Source organism: Amblyomma mixtum, chromosome 1, assembly GCF_055824585.1.
Source record: "Amblyomma mixtum isolate Tamu chromosome 1, ASM5582458v1, whole genome shotgun sequence".
Taxonomy (NCBI): Eukaryota; Metazoa; Arthropoda; class Arachnida; order Ixodida; family Ixodidae; genus Amblyomma; species Amblyomma mixtum.
Genome location: NC_143012.1, coordinates 76984137 through 77006245, shown reverse-complemented (window position 1 = coordinate 77006245; position 22109 = coordinate 76984137). Strand labels below are relative to the sequence as shown.

Genomic DNA, 22109 nt, shown 5'->3' with positions numbered 1-22109 from the left:
CGCTTTCCACTTCTCAAGGTGAAGATTAAGCGTCATTAATTAGCAGTTAATTAGTATTTAGTCATTCCTCAGTAATTAGCCATTAATCAGTAATTTTAGTCATTTTGTAATAAGTCATTAATTATGTGTGACGTCATCCAGTGGTGACGTCACCAATGCCGCAGAGGCAGTCAAAGTGGCGCGGAAAACGCGTTTGCTTCTACACACTTTAGACAGTCAAAGTGCCCATGAATTTTCCTTCTTCAAGAAACACTTCACTAACAGTTATAGATTGTCTCCAGGCGGCCCCATACCTCTACCGCACTACACAGGACAAGCAAATCCAACACACGACACCGACATCACGCACACGGAAGTCAGAGCGGCCCTCCTGACTCTCCGCGCCAACTCCGCACCAGGTGCAGACCAAATCACAAACTCCATGCTCCGTAATCTGGATGACCAATCGATCACCCACATTACGAAATACTTCAACCAGTGCTGGAGGAAGGGTAACCTCCCGCAGTCCTGGCGCCACGCGAAGGTAATATTCATACCTAAACCCAACAAACCACTCACACTTCAAAACCTTCGCCCTATTTCGCTAACCTCATGCCTTGGGAAGCTCCTAGAGCATGTTGTGTTAGCGAGACTCACAAGTCACATGGCGGACAACAATCTTTACCCGCATAGCATGGTAGGATTTCGCCCCCATCTATCCGCACAGGACGCTATGCTGCAACTCTCACACGGCATTTTCGACCCGCTTCTTCCGGGTGACACCAAGGCAGTCTTAGCTTTGGATCTCTCCAAAGCTTTTGATCGCATTGAACATCAGGCGATCATGACTGCTCTATCCCCCTTGAATGTGGGTGTGCGCACATGTGCTTACATTCAAGCATTCCTCACTGTCCGCACAGCTGATATACACTTCGGCCCTCTGTCCTCCCCCTCCTACACTCTTCAGAGTATCGGCACCCCTCAAGGGTCCGTCCTTTCCCCCTTTCTCTTTAACATTGCCCTCATCCCCCTCGCCCGAAAATTGGCCACTATTCCCCACCTGAAGCACACTCTTTATGCCGCCGACGATATCACCCTGTGGACCACTCACGGCAGTGACGGAGACATAGAGAACACCTTACAGGAAGCATCCACCCTCACCCAAAATTACGCACGGACCATCGCACTGTCTTGCTCCCCAGAGAAGTCCGAACTCTTCCTCATCCGGCCTAAGAACCACCGCTGCCCCCGCTCCCCCATTGCCATTGAACTGGATGGTGACCCGGTACCTGAGGTTGGAACCCTCCGTGTATTGGGCCTGCACATCCAGAATGATGGCAAAAACACCACCACCCTATGGAAACTCAAGTAGGTTGTAGGCGCGATATCGCACCTCATCCGCAGGGTTTCGGGACGTCATAGAGGCATGAAGGAGCGCGACCTATGTCGCCTCATTCATGCCTTTGTCCTCAGCCGTGTGCTGTACACTACCCCATACTTACACCTATCCAAACATGACATAAACGCTTTGGATGCTTTGATTCGCAAGGCATTCAAGGTAGCACTTCACCTTCCCCTCAACACACCCACAGACAGATTACTAGGCCTGGGCCTCCACAATACGATCGGGGAACTGGTGGAGGCCCACCGACAGGCCCAATACATCAGGCTCACACAAACCTCCACAGGTCGGTATATCCTGGACACCCTCGGAATCAAAATACCGGCCAACGACCCAACCCTCCTCGCCATCCCACGATCCCTTCACCGAGAGCTCCTCATCAGGCCACTCCCGAGGAATATGCACCCGTCCCACAATGAGCAGCGCCGCAGAGCCCGTGCGAAGGCACTTCATCGAGCGTACTGCCCCCAGCCGGACGCCGTGTGGGTGGACGCTGCCTGCACGGGTGATGAAGCGACAGCAGCTGTGGTGGACTCCTCTTTATCCGCCATCCTCACACTACCTCTCCCTCCAGACACGTCCCCAGAGGCTGCAGAGGAAGCCGCCATTGCCCTTGCTATAACCCGCACGGAAGCCCGGTACATTTTAAGCGATTCTAAAACTGCGATTATAAATTTTGTTCGAGGCCGTCCCTGCTTTTGGCATACTGGACTCGTCGATGCCCCCCGCCCCCCCAAGTGGAGCTGATATGCGTGCCCGCGCACTCCGGGAATCCCGGAAACGAGGCCGCCAACCTCTTTGCCGGAGGTTCTTTAAACCGGGCTCAGGTGGCCTCTGATCGGTGGTGGTGGTGAAAAACATTTATAGTGCAATAAATATTTACAGAGAGGTGATTGGGGTAGGCCCTATTGGCCCTTTCCCCTAACAATACTAGGTGTAGCCCCTATTCCGGGGCCCCATTGGCAAGCAACGCCGCCCGCGTCCGGTGAACCAAGGCCTTTTGGGTCTTTAGGTCCTGACAGCCGAGCAGGGCTGCCTCCCAGTCCTCTCTGGTGGGGTTGGGGTTGGGGGGGATAGATGGGTTGGATTGACACGCCCAAACCATGTAGAAGGTGTCAGCCACCTCCCCACAGAACTGGCACGTGCCATCAAAGGATTCGTTGAAATGTTTAAGTACCGCCGGGCACAGTACAGTGTTAGTAAGAATTTTGATGAGGAGGCGCTCGTCAGCGCGATCCAGTCCCTTACAAGGGGCCGGGTAGCGCCGGTGCTCCTCCTTGTAGTAATCGGTGATGTGTTTGAATATAAGGGCCAGATTGTCTGATTGGGAGTAGGCTTCCAAGGACAGGGAGATAGCCCGGGGAGAGAGTGCGCGGGCAGCCTGATCGGCCTGTTCGTTTCTCTGTAGGCCCTGGTGACCGGGGGCCCAAATCAGGTTGCGTGGAGTTGGATCTTCGCATCGGCAGCTATATTCCAATATGCGCCAGGCAAGCGGGGGAGCCCAGCCCAACTCGTAGTTCCGACAGGCCCCTCGCGAGTCGGTGATGATGTGTTTTGACTTGGGATTCGTGAGAGCCAGAGCAATGGCAATCTCCTCCGCGTGTGTTGCATCGGAGATTCAAGAAGGAGCGCATGCACTCATTCAGTGAGCTGACCCAGGCGCACAGAGCTTTACGCCAGCTCTACCCCCCGCCCCACCCCTCCCTTGATAACAAACACGCAACACTCTGGCGCAGACTACAGACACACACTCCCTTCACCCCTTACCCTAGTCCATTATCATCCCTCCTTCCCCCTCCTGCTTGCGCCCTATGCCCAGAACCCTTCGCTTCTTCCCTCCACATCCTTTCCCTCTGCCCGGCGGACCCTCCCCCGCGGGACCTAGAGAACCTCAAGACCTGGGAGGACTGGGAGACCCTGCTGCGCTCGGAGGACCCGGCCGTGCAGACCATCGCCACCGGCCGTGCTGCCAGTGTTATGGACCTTCGGAACATAAACACTTGAGTGCAGTGGGGTCGTGCGGGGACCCTGGGGCGTGCGCCGAATTCCTCTGTAAATAAAGTTTTCTCTCTCTCTCTCTCTCTCCTGAAGGAACCGTTATGGTCGGAGAAAAAGATATATGCTCCACTTGGTGCACCAATACCTGGTTCTCAAAACGAGGACTGCGCATGTTTGTCGTAAGGTTGTCACAGCCGTGGGAGGCGTTACGATCGAGTGGAACGCGATGTTCGCCCGCATAAGTGGGCAGAAATTCCTGTTTGTCGTTATATCTACATTAAAGTACCATGCCACCCTGCCATCCTGGCAGGTGGCAGTTCACGGTTGACCGCGAGAGTTCGCTCACTGTTAGGGGGGAGACTGGGTCGCGCGCTGAGCGTTCAGCAGGTGCGCATCGGCTCTGCCGATTCTCGCCTGGAGCCGCGGAATTTTTTCACCCCGGGCCAACAAGACCTGCACCATTGTGCGCCGGAAGTCACAGGGGATCGGCGGATATCTTTTTTTCCGAGGTGAGATCTACTTTTACAAATCCTGCCAAATCGAAGTTTCGACCATGCTCGGTGGCTCCGCTAGGCCTAACAGCGGCGCCAACGCCCGACGCGGCGGAGCCCCTGCTCTGCGATAATATGGCCTTCCAACAAGCCGCCAGCCAGGAATATGACCCGGAGGCGATGACGTTGATCACCGTTCATCCCCAGAGCGTGGGTGAGACAACAGCAGCAAGCTTCAGTGCACCACGTGACACGCCTCACACATGAACATATTGACGATCCCGACACCCTTTTAGACACACTTCAAACCATGTACACATATCCAGGCGGCCCCACACCTCTACCCCACTACCCAGGACAACCCAATCCCACACTCGACACCGACATCACGGAGACGGAAGTCAGAGCGGCCCTCCTGATTCTCCACGCCAACTCCGCACCTGCTGCAGACCAAATCACAAACTCCATGCTCCGTAATCTGGATGACCGATCGATCACCCACATTACGAAATACTTCAACCAGTGCTGGAGGGAGGGTAACCTCCCGCAGTCCTGGCGCCACGCGAAGGTAACATTTATACCAAAACCAAAGAAACCACTCACCATTCAAAACCTTCGCCTGATTTCGCTAACCTCATGCCTCGGGAAGCTCCTCGAGCATGTTGTGTTAGCGAGACTCACAAGTCACATGGCGGACAACAATCTCTACCCGCATAGCACGGTGGGATTCCGCCCTCATCTATCAGCACAGGATGCCATGCTGCAACTCACACACGACCTTTTTCAACCGCTTCTTCTAGGTCACAACAAGGCAGTCTTAGCTTTGGATCTCTCCAAAGCTTTCGATCGGATTGAACATCAGGCGATCATGACTGCTCTATCCCCATTGAATGTGGGTGTGCGCACGCACGCCTACATTCAAGCATTCCTGACTGACCGCACGGCTGAGATACACTTCGGCCCTCTGTCTTCCCCCTCCTACACACTTCGGAGTATCGGCACCCCTCAAGGGTCCGTCCTTTCCCCCTTTCTCTTTCACATTACCCTCATACCCCTCGCCCGGAAATTGGCAACTATTCCCCACCTCAAGCACACTCTTTATACAGACGATATCACCCTGTGGACCACCCACGGCAGTGACGGCGACATAGAGAACACCTTACAGGAAGCAGCCACCCTCACCCAAAATTACGCACGGACCATCGGACTGTCTTTCTCCCCAGAGAAGTCCGAACTGCTGCTAATCCGGCCTAAGAACCGCCGCTGTCCCCGCTCCCCCATTGCCATTGAATTGAATGGTTACCCGGTACCTGAGGTTGGCACCCTCCGTGTATTGGGCCTGCTCATCCAGAACGACGGCAAAAACACCACTACCCTGAAGAAACTCAAGCAGGACGCAGGCGCGATATCGCACCTCATCCGCAGGGTTTCTGGACATCATAGAGGCATGAAGGAGCGCGACCTATGTCGCCTCATTCATGCCTTTGTTCTCAGCCGTGTACTGTACACTAACGCATACTTACGGCTACCCAAACATGACATAAACGCTTTGGATGCTTTCACTCGCAAGGCAGTCAAGGTAGCGCTTCATCTTCCGCTCAACACACCTACAGACAGATTACTAGGCCTGGGCCTCCACAACACGATCGGGGAACTGGTGGAGGCCCACCGACAGGCCCATACATCAGGCTCACAAAAACTTCCACAGGTCGGTATATCCTGGACTCCCTTGGAATCAGAATACCGGCCAACGACCCAACCCTCCTCGCCATCCCACGATGCCTTCACCGAGAGCTTCTCATCAGGCCGCTCCCGAGGAATATGCACCCGTCCCACCATGACCAGCGCCGCAGAGCCCGTGCGAAGGCACTCCATCGAGCGTACGGCCCCGAGCCGGACGCCGTATGGGTGGAAGCAGAGCCGTATATTCCCTTCGGGAATATACGGCTCTTCGGGAATATACGGCTCTGGGTGGAAGCTGCCTGCACGGGTGATGAAGCGACAGCAGCTGCGGTGGACTCCTCTTCATCCACCCTCCTCACACTACCTCTCCCTCCAGACACGTCCCCAGAGGCTGCAGAGGAAGCCGCCATTGCACTTGCTATAACCCGCACGGAAGCCCGGTATATTTAAACTGACTCTAAAACTGCGATTCTAAATTTTGCTCGAGGACGAGTTCATGTCCCTGCTTTTGACATACTGGACTCGCCCAATGCACCCCCGCCTCGCCAAGTGGAGCTGATATGGGTGCCTGCGCACTCCGGGAATCCTGGAAACGAGACCGCCAACCTTTTAGCCCGAGATTCTTTAAACCGGGCTCAGGTGGCCTCGGATCGGGGATTCACGAAGGATCGCATGCACTCATTCAGTGAGCTGACCCAGGCATGCAGAGCCTCTCGCCAGCTCTAGCCCCCGCCCCACCCCTCCCTAGATAACAGACACGCAACACTCTGGCGCAGATTACAAACACATACTCTCCCTTCGCCCCTTACCCTAACCCACTATCATCCCTCCTTCCCCACTCCTGCTTGCGCCCTATGCCCAGAACCCTTCGCTTCTTCCCTCCACATCCTTTCCCTCTGCCCGGCGGACCCTTCCCCGCGGGACCTAGAGAACCTCAAGACCTGGGAGGACTGGGAGACCCTGCTGCGCTCGGAGGACCCGGCCGTGCAGACCATCGCCACCGGCCGTGCTGCCAGTGTTATGAACCTTAGGAACATAAACACTTGAGTGCAGTGGGGTCGTGCGGGGACGCTGGGGCGTGCCCCGAATTCCTGTTAAATTAAAGTTTCTCTCTCTCTCTCTCTCTTCAAGAGCGCCGCTCTCGCTGCCACGGTTGCTCGCCGAGCGCAGGGGCATGCCCTAAAAGCGGCGTCCGTCGACGCGGCCTCCCCTGCCGCTCCCGCCGCCGGCGCCAGCTCCGACAACTCCGCTCAAGGCACAGCGCGCCGGCCTTTTATGACGTGGAGTTCGGAGCCATTACCCAAACCGACACCCGAAGACTTCGTGGAAGTCCTGAAGACGCGAACTCGAGTATTTTTGCAAGAGGATTTTAGGAGAACGGATACGGACGGGTGTTCATAGCCTACCTCGGACCGGACTCCTCGGACTTTTTCACAGTTCTTTCGGAACGCGATCAGAACTTAATTCTAATTTACACTTCAAAAGCCGGAACTGCAGACAAAATTATCGAGGACATAGAGATAAATCTGCAGAATAAGAAAGTCCCATTTACGGGCCACCTGAGGCAAGATGGTGGTAACGTCTGTTACGGCGTGGTAACCGTACGAAATTCAGATACAACGGAATCCCTCCGTTCGAGTCTCCAGTGGCGCCATGGCGAAATTCTGGAGATACGCAAATTTGCCACGTCGAACCAGGCGCGAATAACATTTTCCTGGAAGCAGAAGCCGCGCTTTATACATTACGAGTGCCTGCTCATTCAAGTCCGTGAATACCAGCGCACCATCCCGGCCTGCGGTCACTGCGGTGTTGTCGGTCACCGTATGGACGCCTGCCCTGGCCCATAACCGGACACATGTGGTGTGTGCGGCCAACAAGCCCAGCTTCTAAAGGGGGTGCGGGTCTCTCACGAGTGCATTCCAAAATGCCCTCTGTGCGCCGGTGCCCATACCATGGGGGCCCGCGGGTGCGTTGCAAAGTATCGAACCCCCAGCCCCTGCGCCCGGCGCAGGGACCGACGCACAAGAAGGGCCGCCGTAAACACCGGAAACGGCGGCCCCGCCAAACCAAGAACAAGGGAGCCAATGAGCCCCCGGGCAAGGCAGGCGGTCCGTCTACTGGCAAGCCAGGCGATATATCTACCGGCAAGGCAGGTGGTCTATCTACCGTAAGCCAGGCGGTCCATCTACTAGAAAGCCAGGTGGTACACATACCGACAAGCCGGAGTTGCCTTAGGCAATACCACCACCACCCCAAGCCGACGTCGAGAAACGAACGGGTGCTCTCCCACCAGGTTCTTCGCGGACGTGGGCGCAATCCGTCATCCAGGGATCCCAGATGAGCAGCAAGGGCAGGGCAGCCCCTCCTCATCCCCCCCCCTTCCGAACCGCGGACAGAAACTGCCGATTAATACCAAATTTCCGCCCTCAAAGAGGAAATCGCTAACCTACAGAAGCGTCTTGCCCTCACTGAGGCGCGCCAAAATTTTCCTACCCAGAGGCCCACTGCCCCCGCGGTGGAAGAGATGGATGGCGACACACCGGCGAACGCGCAGACTGCAACCGCGCAGTCTGCGCTTGAGGCGAGGGTTAGAGCACTCGAGGCCCAGATGAACTCCACATTCTCCGCCTTAAAAATGCAATTCGTAGCCACCATCAAGGAGGCTCTAGACAAACTTCCGACCATTATAGCCGCACACATGACGAAACAAACTAGCTACCAGGCGCTCCGATCCACTCAAGCGTATAAGGAGTCCCAATATTAAGGCTGGTAGACCAAAAGTCGCACATGAGGAACAGGATCCCGCCGCCGTGTACACCTCAACCTGCCCAGCGTGACGCAACCTGCTGTCATTGGCGCACCCGGCTCAAAGGCGGGCCCCTTCCTAGTAAGCACAAATTCTCCTGATAATCATGGCGGACATTCACAAACCGCGATGGTACTTACGGAGCAATTGGGCCTCTGTCCAAATTTTACAGTGGAACTGCATAGGTTTCAAGGCCCGTACTAAGCGGGCCGACCTACGGCTTTTCCTAACTACGTTCCCCAGTCCTCCTGCTGGAGTGCCCCTCCAAGAGCCGGCGGACGCAGCCACCCTCACAAATTACTGAGTGTATCAGCAGAATGCGCAATGCTGCATCTGCGAACATAAAAATTATACGACCTCCCCGGTGGACATGGATTACAAAGCGATTTTCTCGTATGTGATGTTGACGATCCTTCCGCTACGCAAACAGGACCCCCCATTACACGTACTCAACGTTTACAGCTCTCCAAAACTTCCAAACGTCACATTTGCGGACTTATTAAGGCGAAAGCCTTTAATGTCTCATCGTTGTAAGCAGCAGTTGTCGACGGAAATGTCACGCTTTTCAATTGGTCGAAACTGTCGTTACGTCACAGTGCGCGAATTTCAAACGGGGCCAATTGCACTTCTAGTAGCCATGCAACCAATTGAAGGGATCGTATAGTGATGCTCCTTAGCTTAGTTAATTACTTAATTACCCAATTACCCTAATTAACTTTTGTAGTCAGGCCACATAAATAAATAAAACCGAGTATGAAATTCGTCGAGCTCGGGAATCGAACCCCGGTCTTCGGCGAGCGAGACGAGCATGCTATCCACTTCGCCATGGCAGCTTTTTTTTTCTTTATTGCCTGGATTTTGCAAAGAAAATTGGACAAAACAAACAATCAACAAAACACAATAAACGCTATGTACATACGACTCGTGGTCAGCCAGCATGAATCTGGCTTCGTCTAATTAAAATTCAGGCAATGTACAGAGCGGCTCTAGTTTTGAGAGCCACTCCGGAGGGTCCGCAGCGGCCTTCTGAATGGACAGAAACATTTCCATATTTTCGCGAAAGTAAATCCTGGAAGGTCTTGCGTCTCGGTCACATTGGTAGCCTGCCATTCTGGAGCGCCATATACAGTGGAGGCCTGTCAGCATTATTAAGTCAAAAGGCACCCCACCCTCATTTTCAACAGATAAGTACCGAATGCCGTACGGGTCTAGCGGAAATTCTTTCTTTAAGGTTCGCTGCAACACATCCCAAATATAAGCCCTTTCCCAACAGTGTAAAAAAACATGGTCTATTGTTTCGGGCTTCCTGCAAATCAAACAGTGAGATCCCCAGGGTAAAAAGAATTCCTTTCCCTCTAAAAAGTTTTTAACCGGTAAGGTTCCGGTGTGCAGCTTAAAAAAGAAGGTTTTTGTTCCTGGCGGCACCTGCATTTTTTTCACTCTCTTTAAAACAGCTTTGCCTGGCCCTACACTGTACAAGGCCCTGTACAAGGGCACGGGGAAAACTACATCGCACAAAGCCAAAGCCACCTAGACAAAGCACGGTACAGTTTCTTATGTTTCACAGTGGACAGAAAGTCATTCGAAAACCGCGCGGAAAGAAACCGCTGACCCTACTGTAAACCTCAGCAGTTCCGACTACGTACTCCGGCAGCAGGCGCCGCAGCCTAACTTGGCATACGGTGCGCAAAAATGGGTCTCTTGTTTCCCGAAAAAACAAGAAACGATTCACCAGCTGCCGAAGAAACCAATGGCCCAGTCCCAGCCCACCTTCCTGTACCGGCCTGAACAGGTTGGTCCGGCTGCAGCGCTCCCAGTCAGACGACCAGATGAAGACGGCGAAAATTCTGTGCAGCTTTTGAATGCTTAACCGTGAACAGTGCAACACCTGCATGACGTACCAGAGCCTGCCGATGAAGAACAGGTTGCAAACAGTGGCCACTCTGGCAAAAATTGACAACGTCATCCCTTTCCACTTATTCGCTCTCTCCCCTGTTTGGAATGAACAAAGGCACGTCTAGAGAATACTGTGTCTTCGCTCACCCCCATCCTCCTCCCTTCCCTTCCGGCGAGGTTTAGGTGTCCACCCAGCTATGAGAGACAGATACATTTTCTTTTCTCAAAAACCAATTTACCGACGAGCGAGGCATAGAACCGAATGGGCGATGGCGTTCTATGGACTCCCTGGCAGCGTTGCAAGACAATGTCGCGTTCCACTCTTTTAGAGGCCAAACTTAACATCTCAACCACACATCAGTGACCACACTTTAGGTCAAGTAAGTGCCCCCATGAATTTTGACGGCTGTCCAACGAGATATGTGAGTCAGTTGCTGCGTAATTTCCTTTCCTCAAATAAAATTTTCATTTTCTTCATTACGGGCCCTCTTTGTCTTATTTAACTCCCACTTCCTTACTCTACGGTGCGGTTCAAGTGTCCACCGAGATGACAGAGAATTACTGCGCCATTTGCTTTCCTCAAAAAGCGTTGCGTTCAAAGGGCAAGGCATCTCGCCGAACGGGTGGCGGCGTTCCGTGGACTCCCTGGCAGAGCTACAACACACTGTCGCGTTCTACTCCTAAAGGCGAAGCTTAAGCGCCATTAATTAACAGTTAATTAGTATTCAGGAATTAATGAGTAATTAACCATTAATTAGTGATTTCTCATCGCTTAGTAATTGGTACTCCATTATATGTGACGCCACCAGTGTCACAGAAGCAGCGAAAGTGGTGCGGAAAACACTTTCGCCTCTAAGCACTTTAGACAGTCAAAGTGCCCCTGAATTTTTCAGTCGGGCGTTAAAGATGGCGAACAGAGACCCCCTCATAATCGTTGGCCTCTTTAATGCCCCCAGAAAAAGCCACCTAGACACTTAAGGCCTGCGCGCTCCCTCCGTGACGTCACCCAACTTGACCCAGCCGCCACTGCCTGCGTCTCCTCCCGTGCAGGTGCACGCTCGGAGTGCGGGCGGTACTGATGGGGGGTAAAATTTTGGCGACTGCTATTAAATTGCATTGGGCTAAAATGAAGGTATGCGTGGAATGGATGGCTTTTCATCGTATTAATGAAGGGATTGCTGGAAACTTTTTGGCGTATATATTGTTACGTGGCCCGAAGTCTATGTCGGCACAAGGACGACCGGAGCACAGGGTACAGATCACAGCTAGCCCCGAGCGGCAAGCGCGCACACACCGGGCACTTCCTCTGCGTCGTCTTCACGGAGATTATCCGTTTCATGGCCCCCCGGTCGGAAAGGCACCGTCTCGGTGTTCATCGGGGCAGGGAGGGGGACTGCAAGACGTAGGGCTTAAGGCGAGAGACGTGCACAACATCGGTCTGATGCTGAGAGGACGTGGCACCGGGGAAGGTCGGAGCGATCTCGTAGGTGACTGCGGTGACTTGGCGCAGGACACGGTACGGGCCGATGTAGCGGGACAGAAGTTTTTCAGAGAGCCCCACGCGGCGTGTTGGCGACCAAAGCAAGACGAGAGAGCCAGGGGTGAAGGAGACCATACGGTGACGGCGGTTGTAGAATTTCTGCTGAGAGGTCTGGGAAGCCATTGAACTGAATGGTGACCCGGTACCTGAGGTTGGAACCCTCCTTGTATTGGGCCTGCACATCCAGAACGATGGCAAAAACACCACCACCCTCAAGAAACTCAAGCAGGTTGTAGGCACGATATCGCACCTCATCCGCAGGGTTTCGGGACGTCATAGAGGCATGAAGGAGCCCGACCTATGTCGCCTCATTCATGCCTTTGTCCTCAGCCGTGTGCTGTACACTACCCCATACTTACACCTATCCAAACATGACATAAACGCTTTGGATGCTTTGATTCGCAAGGCATTCAAGGTAGCACTTCACCTTCCCCTCAACACACCCACAGACAGATTACTAGGCCTGGGCCTCCAGAATACGATCGGGCAACTGGGGTGGTATTCTCCCGGTGTCGCCTTTTGCGACATGTCGCAGTCGCACTTCGCTGATTGGCTCGAGCCGCGTTGACGGCGGCATGACGACACGGATCCGCCTTCCTTCTACGTCATCGTGACGTCGCCCCAATTTACTACGCTTAGTCGAACAACGGAATGCGCTGAAGCGATTCGCGCGGGCGACGGGCTACCGTTAGCGTACGAACGCAATCGGCAGTTGCGGCTTTTGCGCCCTTGGCGTGAAAACATGGCGACGTCCATTCAAGCGAGAGCCGCCCGCTTCAGCCAATTCAGCAGTCCTTGCGATTCAGGTCGGCATGTTTACCGGCAACTACTGGTGTTGTTACTTTTCGCTATGACTTACCTTGCTTCGACGATAAAGTTTAAGCTGCAATTCAGACTAGTTTTTTAGATACGCTCTCGATTCTGGAGCGCGCAAGCCTAATGGGACCTCCAGCTACACTGCTACCGTCTGCAACTGCCCGAAACGCAGCCGAAACCTAGCACAACCGTCCGGAACGAAAGAAAAATAGATTTGGTGCTTTTTCGCGATGTTTTATAGACTTAAATGAAGTAAAGCGAGTTTATATTAAATTTGCAAACGTTTTTTTGAACATTAGACGTCATGTGATGGCAAATATTCTTGCTATAAAAGATACGAAACTACTGCTGCTAGTGGATCAGCAGTGGTAAATTGTCGCTTCTCGGAGTGAATGAATGCACCGCAGACGAAAGTGCCGGCGGCTTTTTCCGTTTCTTCGAGCATCTGTAAGCACTTTTTTAGGCCCCGCCCGTATGCGACATGTCGCAAAAGGCGACACCGGCAGAATACCACCCCTGGTGGAGGCCCACCGACAGGCCCAATACATCAGGCTCACACAAACCTCCACAGGTCGGTATATCCTGGACACCCTCGGAATCAAAATACCGGCCAACGACCCAACCCTGCTTGCCATCCCAGGATCCCTCCACCGAGAACTCTTCATCAGGCCGCTTCCGAGGAATATTCACCCGTCCCACCATGAGCAGCGCCGCAGAGCCCGTGCGAAGGCACCCCAACGAGCGTACGGCCCCCAGCCGGACGCCATATGGGTGGACGCCGCCTGCACGGGTGATGAAGCGACAGCAGCTGTGGTAGACTCCTCTTTATCCGCCCTCCTCACACTACCTCTCCCTCCAGACACGTCCCCAGAGGCTGCAGAGGAAGCCGCCATTGCCCTTGCTATAATCCGCACGGAAGCCCGGTACATTTTAAGCGATTCTAAAACTGGGATTCTAAATTTTGCTCGAGGCCGAGTCCATGTCCCTGCTTTTGGCATACTGGACTCGCCCGATGCCCTCCCGCCCCGCCAAGTGGAGCTGATATGGGTGCCCGCGCACTCCGGGAATCCCGGAAACGAGGCCGCCAACCTTTTAGCCCGAGGTTCTTTAAACCGGGCTCAGGTGGCCTCTGATCTGGGATTCACGAAGGAGCGCATGCACTCATTCAGTGAGCTGACCCAGGCGCACAGAGCCTTACGCCAGCTCTACCCCCCGCCCCACCCCTCCCTAGATAACAAACACGCAACACTCTGGCGCAGACTACAGACACACACACTCCCTTCACCCCTTAACCTAGCCCATTATCATCCCTCCTTCCCCACTCCGGCATGCACTTTATGCCCGGAACCCTTCGCCTCTTCCCTCCACATCCTTTCCCTCTGCCCGTCAGACCCTCCCCCGCGGGACCTAGAGAACCTCAACACCTGGGAGGACTGGGAGACCCTGCTGCGCTCGGAGGACCCGGCCGTGCAGACCATCGCCACCGGCCGGGCTGCCAGTGTTATGGACCTTCGGAACATAAACACTTGAGTGGAGTGGGGTCGTGCGGGGACCCTGGGGCGTGCCCCGAATTCCTGTTGTAATAAAGTTTTCTCTCTCTCTCTCTGGGAAGCGAGGAGCCGGGAGCGTGCGAGTTGGCGAGCGTGGTCAGCGCGAGTAATGGCGTCGTGGCGTATGCATACGGCGGAGCAGTAGAAGTGGGAAGCAGCGTGTCCAGAGGCAGCAGGGGCTCGCGGCCATACAAAAGATAAAAAGGGGAGTAACCGGCAGTGTTATGGCGGGAGGAGTTGTAGGCGAAGTTCAAATAGGGGAGAGCGGTATCCCAGTCGCGATGGTCCGGAGAAACGTACATAGCCAGCATATCGGTGAGAGTGCGGTTGTAGCGTGCTGTGAGGCCGTTCGTCTGTGGGTGGTAGGAGGTGGTGAGCTTATGTTTCGTAGAGCACGATCGAAGAATGTCAGCGACAACTCTGGACAGAAAGCATCGGCCTCGGTCGGTCAGAAGAGAGAGAGAGAAAACTTTATTTACAAAGGAATTCGGGGCACGCCCCAGGCTCCCCGCACGACCCCACTTCACTCAAGTGTTTATGTTCCTGAGGTCCATAACACTGGCAGCACGGCCGGTGGCGATGGTCTGCACGGCCGGGTCCTCCGAGTGCAGCAGGGTCTCCCAGTCCTCCCAGGTCTTGAGGTTCTCTAGGTCCCGCGGGGGAGGGTCCGCCGGGCAGAGGGAAAGGATGTGGAGGGAAGAAACGAAGGGTTCTGGGCATAGGGCGCAAGTAGGAGTGGGGAAGGAGGGATGATAGTGGGTTAGGGTAAGGGGCGAGGGGAGAGTATGTGTTTGTAATCTGCGCCAGAGTGTTGCGTGTCTGTTATCTAGGGAGGGGTGGGGCGGGGGGTAGAGCTGGCGAGAGGCTCTGTATGCCTGGGTCAGCTCACTGAATGAGTGCATGCGATCCTTCGTGAATCCCCGATCCGAGGCCACCTGAGCCCGGTTTAAGGAACCTCGGGCTAAAAGGTTGGCGGCCTCGTTTCCGGGATTCCCGGAGTGCGCAGGAACCCATATCAGCTCCACTTGGCGGGGCGGGGGTACATCGGGCGAGGCCAGTATGCCAAAAGCAGGGACATGAACTCGGACTCGAGCAAAATTTAGAATCGCAGTTTTAGGGTCAGTTAAAATATACCGGGCTTCCGTGCGGGTTATAGCAAGTGCAATGGCGGCTTCCTCTGCAGCCTCTGGGGACGTATCTGGAGGGAGAGGTAGTGTGAGGAGGGTGGATGAAGAGGAGTCCACCGCAGCTGCTGTCGCTTCATCACCCGTGCAGGCAGCGTCCACCCATACGGCGTCCGGCTGGGGGCCGTACGCTCGATGGAGTGCCTTCGCACGGGCTCTGCGGCGCTGCTCATGGTGGGACGGGTGCATATTCCTCGGGAGCGGCCTGATGAGAAGCTCTCGGTGAAGGGATCGTGAGATGGCGAGAAGGATTGGGTCGTTGGCCGGTATTTTGATTCCCAGGGAGTCCAGGATATACCGACCTGTGGAAGTTTTTGTGAGCCTGATGTATTGGGCCTGTCGGTGGGCCTCCACCAGTTCCCCGATCGTGTTGTGGAGGCCCAGGCCTAGTAATCTGTCTGTGGGTGTGTTGAGGGGAAGATGAAGTGCTACCTTGAATGCCTTGCGAATCAAAGCATCCAAAGCGTTTACGTCATGTTTGGATAGTTGTAAGTATGGGGTAGTGTACAGTACACGGCTGAGGACAAAGGCATGAATGAGGCGACATAGGTCGCGCTCCTTCATGCCTCTATGATGTCCCGAAACCCTGCGGATGAGGTGCGATACCGCGTCTGCAACCTGCTTGAGTTTCTTGAGGGTAGTGGTGTTTTTGCCATCGTTCTGGATGTGCAAGCCCAATACACGGAGGGTGCCAACCTCAGGTACTGGGTAACCATTCAATTCAATGGCAATGGGGGAGCGGGGACAACGGTGGTTCTTAGGCCGGATGAGGAGCAGTTCGGACTTCTCTGGGGAGCAAGACAGTCCGATGGTCCGTGCGTAATTTTGGGTGAGGGTGGCTGCTTCCTTTAAGGTGTTCTCTTTGTCGCCGTCACTGCCGTGGGTGGTCCACAGGGTGATATCGTCGGCATAAAGAGTGTGCTTGAGGTGGGGAATAGTTGCCAATTTCCGGGCGAGGGGTAGGAGGGTTATGTTAAAGAGAAAGGGGGAAAGGACGGACCCTTGAGGGGTGCCGATACTCTGAAGTGTGTAGGAGGTGGAAGACAGAGGGCCGAAGTGTATCTCAGCCGTGCGGTCAGTCAGGAATGCTTGAATGCTTGAATACTTGAACGTGCGCACACCCACATTCAATGGGGATAGAGCAGTCATGATCGCCTGATGTTCAATGCGATCAAAAGCTTTGGAGAGATCCAAAGCTAAGACTGCCTTGGTGTGACCTGGAAGAAGCGGGTCAGAAAGGTCGTGTGTGAGTTGCAGCATGGCATCCTGTGCGGATAGATGAGGGCGGAATCCCAGCATGCTATGCGGGTAGCGATTGTTGTCCGCCTTGTGAAGTTGACGGGGAGCTCCATGATGTAGGATAAGGTCGGTCAAAGGAAAGTCGGAAACATCAGTAGCCGTACTGGTGGGCAGTGCCCGTGTGATCGCGTAACGGGTAGCGTAGTCTGTGGCAACAGCTATCCATTTGTTGCCCGAGGTGGATTCCGGAAATGGTCCCAAAAGGTCTAAGCCAACGCGATGGAAAGGTTCGGGTGGGACGTCAATGGGCTGAAGCAGACCGGCGACAGAGTGGTGGGACGTTTCCGGCGCTGGCACTCATCGCAGGCAGCAACATAGCGGCGTACACAGCGGTAGAGGCGCGGCCAAAAGAATCGCACGCACGCGGTCGTAAGTACGGGAGACACCCAAGTGACCAGCAGTGGGAAGATCATGCAGCTCTTGGAGGACAACAGTGCGAAGGTGCTCAGGGACAACGAGAAGGAAGTCTAGACCATCTTGGCTAAGGCTCCTGCTGTATAAAACTCCATCACGGAGCACAAAGCGGCGCATCGGAGGGTCGAATGGGGCGGTGTTGAGGCGGTCGGTAATGGAGCGCAGCTCGGTATCGCGGATCTGTTCTTCGGACATGATAGCGAGGACAGAGAGGGAGCACAGAGCATCCACGCTGTCAGTGCCAAGATTGTCACACGGGCCAACGGGGTAACGGAAAAAGGCAGTCGGCATCGGCGTGCGAGCGGCCAGACTTGTAGAGTACAGAGTAATGGTACTGCTGCAGGCTCAGTGCCCAACGACCAAGCCGTCCTGTAGGGTCTTTCAAGGAAGAGAGCCAGGACAACGCATGGTGGTCAGTAACAACTGTAAAGGGGCGGCCGTATAAATATGGGCGGAATTTCCCAACAGCCCAGACAAGAGCTAAGCACTCGCGTTCGGTAATTGAGTAATTCCGCTCCGGGGAAGAGAGGAGACGGCTGGCGTACGCGATCACACGGCGAGCAGAAGGCGGCGATGCTCCAGGGTCTCGGATGACGAGGAGGAACCCGCACCTCCACCAAATGATACGAGGTGGCAAGCCTATGAAAAGGACGACATGATGGCAGATTAAAATATGGTTTATTGGCTGCGGGCCAGGCACGAGCGCTGCGTCCCGCGCCACTGCCCTCTTCATCTTCGTAACAATATTTTGCGTAGCATATCTAGATTTGAAACATCCGTAAAAGAAACGCCAGGGATCGTAAGGAACAGTGGTCACAAGACTTTATTCACATATTTACAAATTATATACATATTTACAAATGGCAAAGCTTTTTCCGTTCGTGCGCCAGCCCACACGATTCTATTTTAAGGTATTTTAAAGATTCCATTTTAAGGTTTGAAATGTAGCCCGAGTGCATACCTGAAAAGCATCGGAGGAAAAAGTCCTTCAGGGACCAAGATATTGCCCTTTCTGTTCACTTTTTTATTTCAAGTTTGAACCAAGCTTAGTGCAGCTACTTGTATGCTACACTGGGCACCCGTGTCAAAGACGCCTTTATTCATTGCGCAAATGCATATAATAGCTTCAATTACCTAAATATACTGAGAATTCTTTAGCCAAAACACTACGCACACTAAATATAGTCGAAACGTCGAATCAAGATGCAAGAATATATCTCTTTAGTATATATATGCTCTCTGCGAAATTCGATGTTATTCATAGGCATATTTATTTAACCATGAAATGAACGCCCGCCCTGAATTTCAAAAATTATATCTTTCAACCACACAAGAACACTGCCTGGTACATAAGTGAAAAAGATATAATATTTAATGATACCAGCAGTCTAGGCCAAACATCGCGTCCCATGAATTTTAGAACCACAGCTTGTCCATATTTTAGCACCGTGATAAATTATTAGACTTCAACGATTGCCTCGATGCGCAGACACACGTATCTTAGAATCTCGCACAGTCCGTATGTCGACGTCGTCACGGCGAGCAGCACGCAGACACCTGCCCCTGCCCGGATGAAAAGTGCGGCCTGTGTGGCCAAACGGCGCCGACCGTCGACGGAGTCAAGGCGCCGCATGAATGTACTCTCTCCTGTGCAGTCTGTGGGCAAGCCCACGCTACCAACTCCCGCGACTGCACGGGAATATTCCGGCAGCTCAAGGTGCATGGCCCCAAGGCTAAACGCCCAGAGGTGCCAAAAAACCAGCGACCTGGCAAGCAGCCAAGTCATTCCGAACCAGGTGCCGGTAGCGGAACGCCGCGTACTGCTCACTTCACCGACCAGAAGACATCGTCACCTTCTTCACCGTCGGTGAAGCCAGCGCCCAGGAAGAAGACGGCGCCTCCAGCGCCCAGCGGCAGACACACTGGCCACTTCCCGGCCCTCAAGACAATTGGCGCTGCGACGCCCGGGCATCAGCGCCTCAACACGACAAACAGGTGAGCAGCTGGGCTTAGATCGCCTCCTCTTCCTCCCACCCCTTACCCTCCCCCGTAACCGTCTCCGCACTCGATGCGGAATACAAAAAAACAGATAGAAGTGCTCCGGGCACAGAATGAGCTTTTGCTGAACAAAATTCAAAATTTAGAGTCAAAATTGGCGTCCGCCGCACCGAGCCCGCAGAACTCGGACGCAATGGAGAGCGACGCGGAGATCTCGCCTGCCCTCGTGACAGCCATCTCTGCGATGGAGGAGCGCTTAACCTCTCAATTGCGATATATGATCGAGACCGCCATGGACCAGATCTTGACAAAGGTCAAATCTGCCGTTCCCGCGGTGTTCTCAAAACACATCTCGGACAACCCCGCCTACTCCGTCGGACGGGGCCCATTAGGGACGTATCCCGCCCTTCAAAATTCAACCGCCTGATTATTGATTCGGACAATGAGGACAGCTGCCCCGCTCCTTCCGTCATCACCCCCTTTATGGCTCAACTAGCTGGCTCTGAGGCAGCCAATCTCTCCTCCTCCCCCACAAGAATTTTAAATCATGGCGAGACACCTTAACCAAAAGAGTTCCGCCATCTAAAATTCGGCCATGTCAACTTCAATAACACAGTGGAACTGTAGAGGCTTAAAGGGACACTGAGGAGAGCACTATTAATATATTTTTTATAGCAAAATCCGATAGTTCGGCATGTCATGGCTTTGTTGCCACTTGGCCGGCAGCGAAAAATGCATTTATTTCTAAGAAATTTGGATTCGAAGTTGAAAAGGTTTTTCCCGCCGCTGTGATTCAAACTTGGGATTCGGCTATGACGACAGAGGACCAAGTGACGTGAAACATGACGTGACATGACGTAACGCAGACTCCGTGATTTCTGCCGGCCAGCAGTGCGGCCCAGCAGCAGCCGAAAAGAAAGCTACCGCCGGCGGCTGCACGTTGAAGGCATCTATCGGCTATTGCGGCCGTCGCTACAGTCGCTTCGCTTACGTTTGCACCGGCGTTTTGCGAGCGTTACGATGGATCTCGTTCTCGAAGTCGTCAACGAAGTTCTCGCAAATAGACACCTTTAGCATACCGTGTACCTTGATACCGCTAGCGGAATACCGGGAGCCCGCCTAACGCCGGCGAGCAGGCGCTGATTGGTCCCGATGCTTCAGGCGAGCGCGTAGCTGCCCGGCACGTGGCGCCATCTGGCGACGTCAAGGAGATTTGCGCATGCATTGGCTGCGCCTCAGTGATTTGTGCTTCTCGTGTCCTAGCGTTGCTAGAACCATTGGTTCTAGCAACACTGTTTTGTTATATGACGTCATGACGCTTGTACTTGCGAGTTTGGCCTGTGGCGGCGATACCTGTATTTTGGTTCTTGCTCTTTTCTACGTTACAAGAGCTTTGTTGTCAGTATGAGTGGCGTTTTTGTAATCAGGAGCTGGTATTCTGTCGATACAAGCCAACTTCAATTTCTCCTCAGTGTCCCTTTAAGGACCGCACTAAGCGGGCCAATTTCCGCCTCTACCTTGAAACTTTTGAGTCCTTACCAGCCGTGGTTGCCCTCCAAGAGCCAGACCTGGGCGCCACAACTTCAAATTACATGACGTTCCAACAGGATCCCGCGCCTTGTCTTTTCGTTCACAAAGACTACACAGCCAACCTAGTGGATCTCGACCTCCAACTAGAGTACTCTTATGTAATGGTGACCCGCCTACCAGTCCGCCGCACGGACCCACCGTTGCATATACTCAACGTGTATTGCTCTCCCAAACTAAAGCGAGTGACTTTTGCGGACCTCTTTAGCCGCGCGCTAAAAGTAGCGGGCCGCGATCCCCTGCTGATTGTGGGCGACTTTAACGCTCCCAGTCAGCTGTGGGGGTATCGCAAGGAGGAGTCGCGCGGGCGGAAGCTGGCGGAGCTTGCGTCGACGTTGGGCCTCACCCTCCACACGGACCCTGTCCATCCAACCCGGCTAGGAAATTCCGTGACACGGGATACTTGTCCGGACTTAACCTTCACTCGCAACATACGACACGCAGACTGGCTCAGCACCGAGGAGACCCTCGGTAGCGACCACTGCATCATTAACACTACACTACGCACACGCCCCCTCAAGCGTCCCAGAACACAAGCCCATATCCCAGATTGGACGAAATTCAGGCAAAACTTTAACTCACTTGATAATACACCCATTTCTGCGCAAGGCTACACAGCATGGTCCTAACAGCTGCTGGCGCACCTTTCCTCGCATGAATCATACATCCAGCTCTCAGAGGCGGTCACGGACGTGGATAACCACCTTCTACACCTCTGGGAATCCCGTCGCAGCCTCGTCCGCCGTTGGCGACGCCAGAAACACAATAGAAAGCTTAAAGCTCGAATTGCCGAGCTTACCCAGAAAGCGGCAGAGTACGCGGCCCAACTCGCCGACTCCAACTGGGTAGATAGATGCAACACAGCCGCGCGACAAATGTCCAGCCGAAACACGTGGCGTCTCTTTCGAGCCCTAATCGACCCAACCCAAACACGAACCGAAACACAAAAACATTTGCACCGAGCTCTGCACGCTTTTACTGGCAACACGACTCAACTGGCACAGAAACTTCGGGACCAGTATCTGTGTACAGCCCAAGACCACCGTGGGTCTGCGTACTCTTATGCACGCAGAGAGAACACGGAGCTGGATCAACCTTTCCAGCTCCATGATCTGCGGGCGGCTCTCGCCAAAATGAAACGGGGCACTGCGCCAGGACGGGATAAGGTCACCGTCAAACTTTTGACGAACCTGCCCGACTTGGCATACCAGTCCCTCCTGGAATACGTCAATGCGATTTGGCGCGGGGATACCCCCCTGCCAATCGAATGGAAAACGGCTTTGGTCACTTTTATTCCTAAAGCTGGCAAACCAATTGACACAGACAACCTCCGCCCCATCTCTCTCACCTCATGTGTGGGCAAACTAATGGAGACGATGGTGCGGGATCGGTTATCTACATATCTTGAAAACAAACAAGTCTTTGCGAGCACCATGTTCGGATTCCGCCCAAACAGACCGCCACAG

General features: G+C 54.0%; 1 pseudogene; it reads left to right on the top strand.

Moving 5' to 3' along the window:
- The first annotated feature begins 417 nt into the window (after positions 1-417).
- LOC149366830 (uncharacterized) lies at positions 418-14141 on the top strand (annotated as a pseudogene).
- Positions 14142-22109: the final 7968 nt, after the last annotated feature.